At 37.9% G+C, this 6,544-nt stretch overlaps 1 protein-coding gene across 4 annotated transcripts in view; it reads left to right on the top strand.

The window, feature by feature from the left end:
• Positions 1-4,750: 4,750 nt before the first annotated feature.
• Positions 4,751-6,544, top strand: part of LOC106874312 (uncharacterized) — a 72,966-nt gene continuing 71,172 nt past the window's right edge. For 3 of the 4 annotated variants that reach the window (XM_052973883.1, XM_052973894.1, XM_052973892.1), the window contains exon 1: positions 4,751-4,951. The gene's annotated coding sequence lies outside the window, so the exon portion shown is untranslated. The remainder of the gene's footprint in view (positions 4,952-6,544) is intronic. The other variant, XM_052973880.1, reaches the window with a different exon arrangement.

Genomic DNA, 6,544 nt, shown 5'->3' with positions numbered 1-6,544 from the left:
CCACGCAAAAAGTCCGAGTTTTTTTTGTTTTTTTTTACGTAGTGAAAATCGTGCGCGTGTTAATATAAAACTTTACCGAAACTTTTCTTTTGGCCACACCTATTTTAGACGAAATAAATCTATTAGTAGTTTTTAAACATTTAATATCCTTCAGATTTATCGCCGTCGTTGTCGTTGTTGTTGTTGTTGTTGCAGCAGTTAAACCATCTCAGTTAATCCTCTGTCATGTCCGGTTATCAAGAAGACGTTCGTTGTTATTTATTGACCTCATTATTGTCACACAATGCTTATCCAAACACATAGCTCGTAGCTGCGTGTGATCCTTTTTGTTCAAAACTTTTATTGATTTGATGGTCCAATCTGTCACGTTTGGACAAGGAGTCACCTGAACTGCATTCAATCGTAGACAAACAGGATAATATTATGTTATTGTAGCAAAGCTTCGGCTGACTTTTCAACGATCTCATTCACATTCCTCAGTTTAAGGTAAAGTTACCATAAAAGGCAAGGCAAGTTACGAGAAATTTACTTTGTCATTACAAAAGGCTTTCACGCCTATGTGAACATAGGCTTGACCAATCAGACTGATTGGCGCAACCGAAGAAACAATAGGCTTGAAAAAATTTCCTGTCAAATTGTTTGAATGAAAGTTCTGAAAGCTTGACAGAATGTTATATAAGCTGGAATATCGAGCTCCGAAACAAAACAACCTCAGATACTATACAGAATTCTGTCAGTCAAATTTTTTAATAAAACGGTCTCTGATAACTGATACTGTCTGACTCCGATGAAGATAGCACCAGTTCTTTAAGTTTGTTTTACTTTTGTAGTAACGCCCGCGCATGCGTAGTCTTACGCATGCGTAGAATTAATAAAGCAAGCGTTTCCCGCTCAATACATTCTCTTTCACGCTGGCCAGCGATTGAGCATGGACGTGTGTTTTAAAGCTGTCTCTACATCTTTCGGTCTTATACTCGACAGCTCGTTATTCTCACCTCTAAAGATGTATAACTAAAGATATGTATGTTTATCACCTAAATAAATGTTGTTTAGTCTGGAGTTCAGCGTTCCGTCTATTCCTTCAAATTTTTTAGTAGAAAGTCAGGTATACAATCTAAAGATGTATAACCCACTTTCTACTAAACTTTACTCAAACAATCAACAGACAAACTGAGTTTTAAAAAATCAAGGAACGAACCAATAATGATTATCAGAAACAGCTGTAAGTTGAATTTGCAACAATAACAGACTATATAAAGACCATTATTTATACCTTGTCTTGTATATCTCTCTGTTTAAAAATCCAGTCTAACTGGGAATCCAACCATGGGCTTACAATATAGAAAGGTGATCAAATATAACCCCAGACCCTGCCATAAGCAAACGGGGAGTTCTTAGCTAATCTAAAAGATCTTTGTTAAAGCCTGGTATATTTGTATTAACAGAGAGTATATAAAGTAATTTGTTCAGATTAATAATCCCTCATTAATAACTCTTTATAATCATTAAAACATTCACTGCCTATGGCTACCTGATGTCATCAACAGTATGGATACAAATGTCACTGTCTCTCTCTACCTTGGGAATTTCTCAGTGTCTGTTGAGCATATATGAGTTCAATTATAATGCATGCCATTATTTACCTGTAGCTGATTGCAGACAGGTTTCATGGTTTGGAATTATCGAGCAAAAATGAGTTTATTGAGTGAGGTACCTTTTGAAAAGTTGGGTTGAAATGATTGTTGAGATTAACGAAGCCTCATGAATTCCATTTTCTCTTTCTTTCATTTGTCATATATGTATATATAGAAATCTATATACTTTTCTATTCTAGGCACAAGGCCCGAAATTTGGGGGGAGTGTGCCAGTCGATTAGATCGACCCCAATACGCAACTGGTACTTAATTTATCGACCCCGAAAGGATAAAAGGCAAGGTTGACTTCGGCGGAATTTGACAGATGAAATACCGCTAAGCATTTCGCCTGGCGTGCTAACGTTTCTGCCAGCTCGCCGCCTTTATAAATCTATATACTACTAAAACTCTGTGCTTGCTTGTCTGTAATTTAATACACCCAAACCGGCACATAACGGGAAAATACTCTGAAAATACTCTGAAATGTGAATACAAACAGAATAAAACAAGTTTCGCGTAAATCGGACCACAGATACCCCAGATACACGTTTTTTTTTTTTGGCGGGGGGCGTTCCACAAATTTAAGCAGTGAAACCTGGAGTTGTTGCCCTTTACTGTGAACACATGGACAGTTTTGTTTGTTTGCGTGCTTGTCTGTAATTTAATACAGCCAAACCGGAGCATGATGGGAAAATACTCCGAACGTTAGGTGCCCCTCAAATGGGAATACAAAAGGAATAAGACAAGTTTCATGTAAATTGGACCACGGGTTCTTGAGATACGCGGTTTTTTCAGGTACCTTTATGATTGCCTGCTTGTCTGTAATTTAATACGGTGAAACCGGTGCATAAAGGGAAGATACTTTGAAAGTAATGCGCCATTGAAATGTAAATACAAACAGAATAAAACAAGTTTCGCGTAAATCGGATCACTGGTTCCTGAGATACGCGGATTTTTCGGGTATCTTTATAAATAGCCAAACTGTCACACAAAAGGAAAATACTCTGAAAATAAGGCGCCATTGAAATACGAATACAAACGGAATAAAACAAACTTTGTGTAAATCGGACCACGGTTTCCCAAGATATGTGGGTTTTTTTCGGGTACCTTGAACTATTAGTGACCCAATGAATCACGGGTAGAGACATCAATGTTTCGAGTTTCTTGACTCTTGTCAATGAGATGTACCTAAGGGAGGCAACTCTGAACAAACTTATAAAGCAATAGCGTTATGCAAGATTCAGTCAACATCGTTGAGTGATATGCACTCGTATCACCCTATTGAGGAAAATAATGAAATTTTAGCGCCAAGCAGTGTTTCGGCATAAGCAAAATTTAGGTTAGTTAAAATATGTTATTTGTTCTTTTGTTTCAGTCATTTGACTACGGCCATGCTGGAGCACCGCCTTTAGTCGAACAAATCGACCCAATGACTTATTCTTTGTAAGCCTAGTACTTATTCTATCGGTATCCTATGCCGAACCGCTAAGTTACGGGAACGTAAACACACCAACATCGGTTGTCAAGCGATGGTGTGGGGGACAAAGACAGACACACAAACACATACACACACACATATACGAGTCTCTTTCAGTTTCCGTCTACCAGATCCACTCACAACGCTTTGGTTTGCCCAAGGCTATAGTAGAAGACACTTGCTCAAGGTGCCACGCAGTGGGACTGAACCCGGAACCATGTGGTTGGTGAGCAAGCTACTTACCACACAGCCACTCCTGCACCTAAACAAATGAAAGATATATAACCACATGTGAATCGTTGGCGATTTTCTTCCTGTTTTCCCTTCTTTTGGACTTTCCTCTGTTTCAGAAGAAGAGCGTCTGCTCGAAACATTAAGCCATCTTTCTTTCCTTTCCTGAGCGTCTGCTAATATATTACATGTATCACGTTCTCGCGTTGTTGTTTTTTGTGTTTGTTCTTTTTGGGATTTACTATATATATATATATGTGTGTGTGTGTGTGTATATAAACGCTTCACCCAATCACATAGACATAATCCATTCAGTAAACAGAACAAGAGTATAGGCGTGGATGGAAGAGTCGCTGAAGAGGTCACAGATGTGTGACGAAAGATTTCCAGACAATGGACATAAGAAAAATAAAAACAATAATAAAAGAGTGAAGAACGCATATATAGTGCGTGTGTTTATTTGACAAGAAAAAAAATGACCGTTCCGAAATGTAGCAATATATTCAAATATGAATGCGCAACACGTCGAGGTACATAAAAACAAAATCGAACACATATACACAAGGTGCATGTGTGTTGGTGGTTCGTAGGTCGACTGCAGTTTTTAGGCGTCAGAAAATATATGCGTGTTTGTTTGACATGCTACAAGGAACCAGTGAGCTTTGGCTGCAAGAACTAAATTCGGAAATGTTACAGTAAGAATTCGAAGACAGTAACTTTTTTCATTTATAGAAGGAAATGTTTCTGATAAAACTCGTGTTCAAAGTATTTCATTAGCGCCACACTGAATTCTGCAACACACCAAACTGTTTAGTCACCCGAACTAAAATCTCTCAGCAGTGAATTTTTTTTTAGAAGAGTCAACTAACTTATGTATTTTAGAATGGTTAACTCTTTTTCAGAAGAGTCAACTTATGCATTGAAAACGAAGGACGACACTTTCAACACCTCTTATAAAGTTTTTTAAAGTCTAATATATTCGTTTGTAGTGTTAAACCATCATATAAATATTTATTTTGCAATAAAATACTGACTGCGGAGATACTTTTTGAACACCCTATACATCTCAAGTATTCTGCCAACAAGTGTTTGTTTAGTAATTAAAGTGAAACCAGTCGGCAAAATTCGGTAATCTCCGCCCGTCCCTCCCATATTCTCTTTCTCTCCATTTACTACTTTCTTCTCTCTTTCTCTTCATTTATTAGTTTCCCTCTCTCCCTCTTCTTTCCCTCCCTCTCTTCCTTCTGATCTCTTCCCCAACTATCTCCTCTTTGTTTCTCTTTACCCATTCTCACTCTTTCTTCTCCTCTATCTGTCCTTCTTTCTCTCTCCATCTCGCCTTCTCTAACCCTCCTCCTCCTTTCCTCTCTCTCTCTTCCCTGTTTCTCTCCACCCTTTCCCTTTCTCCCTCTCTCTCACTTCCCCTTCCCCGCTATACAATAACCATAACAGTTTCCCGTACAATTATATGCATACATGTGAATAAATATATCTATACACACCTACATACATACACAAAAGTGCATATATATACAGCAGTCACTTTGAAAATGTTGGCCATTCCTGCATCAAAGTTTTGCCACTCGGATTTTAAAAATGCCAAACAGCGGTAAGTTGCGATTTATGGACATTTAATGTATCGATAAATACACACACACACACACACACAGAATTGTAAGTTCAAATCCCGTTACAGTCGATTGTACTTTTCATTTCTTCAGGGGTCGAGGAAATAATAAGGATATAATTATTATTGTTAAAATAGTAAAAAAAAAACCCTGTCGTTGACCCTCTTGGAATTTATATATCAACACATAACTCTCATGGTCTCTCTCTACACACATTTATACATAGATGTATACACACACTAATATATTTTGTTTTTGCGTTTGGTTTGCAAGATTCTTTGTGTGAATTCGTGTGTTGAAGCATATTCTGTTGTGTCTGGGGAGAGTCATTCTCTTTTGGTGCCTTATTAATTTAACACACGCACCTGTCTGATTTCCACTCGTTAACTTACTTAAGTTAATGCCACTCATTAATTTATTTAAGTAAGTTAATGAGTGGAAAGCAGACCGGCGAGTGTGTTAATTAATAAGGCACCAAAAGAGAATGACTCTCCCCAGACACAATAAAACACATATAAATATCTATTTATCTAACCCCCCCCCCCTCTCTCTCTTTATACACAGACACGACTCTTGTATGAAACAATACCCGCGTCACGTTAAATTGAAAATGTCGTTTAACCCCAGGCCATTTCTCTCTCAGTTGGTCTATGATCTAAAGCTTTCTAACCCTGACCATTCGTCTGTGTTTCTCCACACTAAATACGCCTGGTGTCTTCATTTCTAAATGCACAATGTTTGTATGGTTGTTTTGCTGGGAAATAACCGAAACATGTTTTCTAAGTTGATGATATCAGTGTTTACGAGTGCTCGCAAGTGCGGCTCTATCTCTATATGGATGTACGTACGTACATAAATGTGTATTGGCGGACCTAGGCACAGTCAGTACCCCCCCCCCATCTCTCGCCATATATTGTTCATTCAGGGCAGCTTTTCCCCGCCTAACTTTGTTGTGCCTGATGAGTCAATAATTTCTTTATACCGTGTAAGAGTAGAGGCAGCCTGCTAGAAATACCAGCCAAATCTTAGTCACACGCTTCAGCATACACCGTGGTTAATCCCCCCACACACAAAGAGCTGGATGGTTATGGTTGGAATGTCCTTGATCAATAGTCTTATTTGATCGTGATTTATTGATCTCTGAAAACAGCCGTTTTTAGAAATGAATTGAATCGAGTGCAACCAGTTTCGTAAGAACCAATGAGTCGTTTCGGAAGTCTGAATCGGCTGTATGTATGAATGTATGTACTTATGTATGTATGTATGTATGTATGTATGTATGTATGTATGAATATATGTATGTATGCATGTATGTATGTATGAATATATGTACTTATGTATGTATGTATGTATGTATGGGTAAGTTTTTACGTGGGGGTGACGTGGTAAAAATGTATGTACATTTATGTGTATGGATGTGGTGTATTTGTATGTACATGTATGTGTGTGTTTATGTTTGTGTATGGATGTAGGTGTATATGTATTATGTGTGTGTGTATGTCTATGTGCGTGTGTATATATATGTGTGTATATGGTGTGTGTGAATTATGTGTATATATATATATGTGTGTGTG

This window comes from Octopus bimaculoides, chromosome 1 (genome assembly GCF_001194135.2).
Source record: "Octopus bimaculoides isolate UCB-OBI-ISO-001 chromosome 1, ASM119413v2, whole genome shotgun sequence".
NCBI classification, from domain to species: domain Eukaryota; kingdom Metazoa; phylum Mollusca; class Cephalopoda; order Octopoda; family Octopodidae; genus Octopus; species Octopus bimaculoides.
The sequence above is the reverse complement of the archived record's forward strand: the minus strand, read 5'-3'. Positions and strand labels throughout refer to the sequence as shown.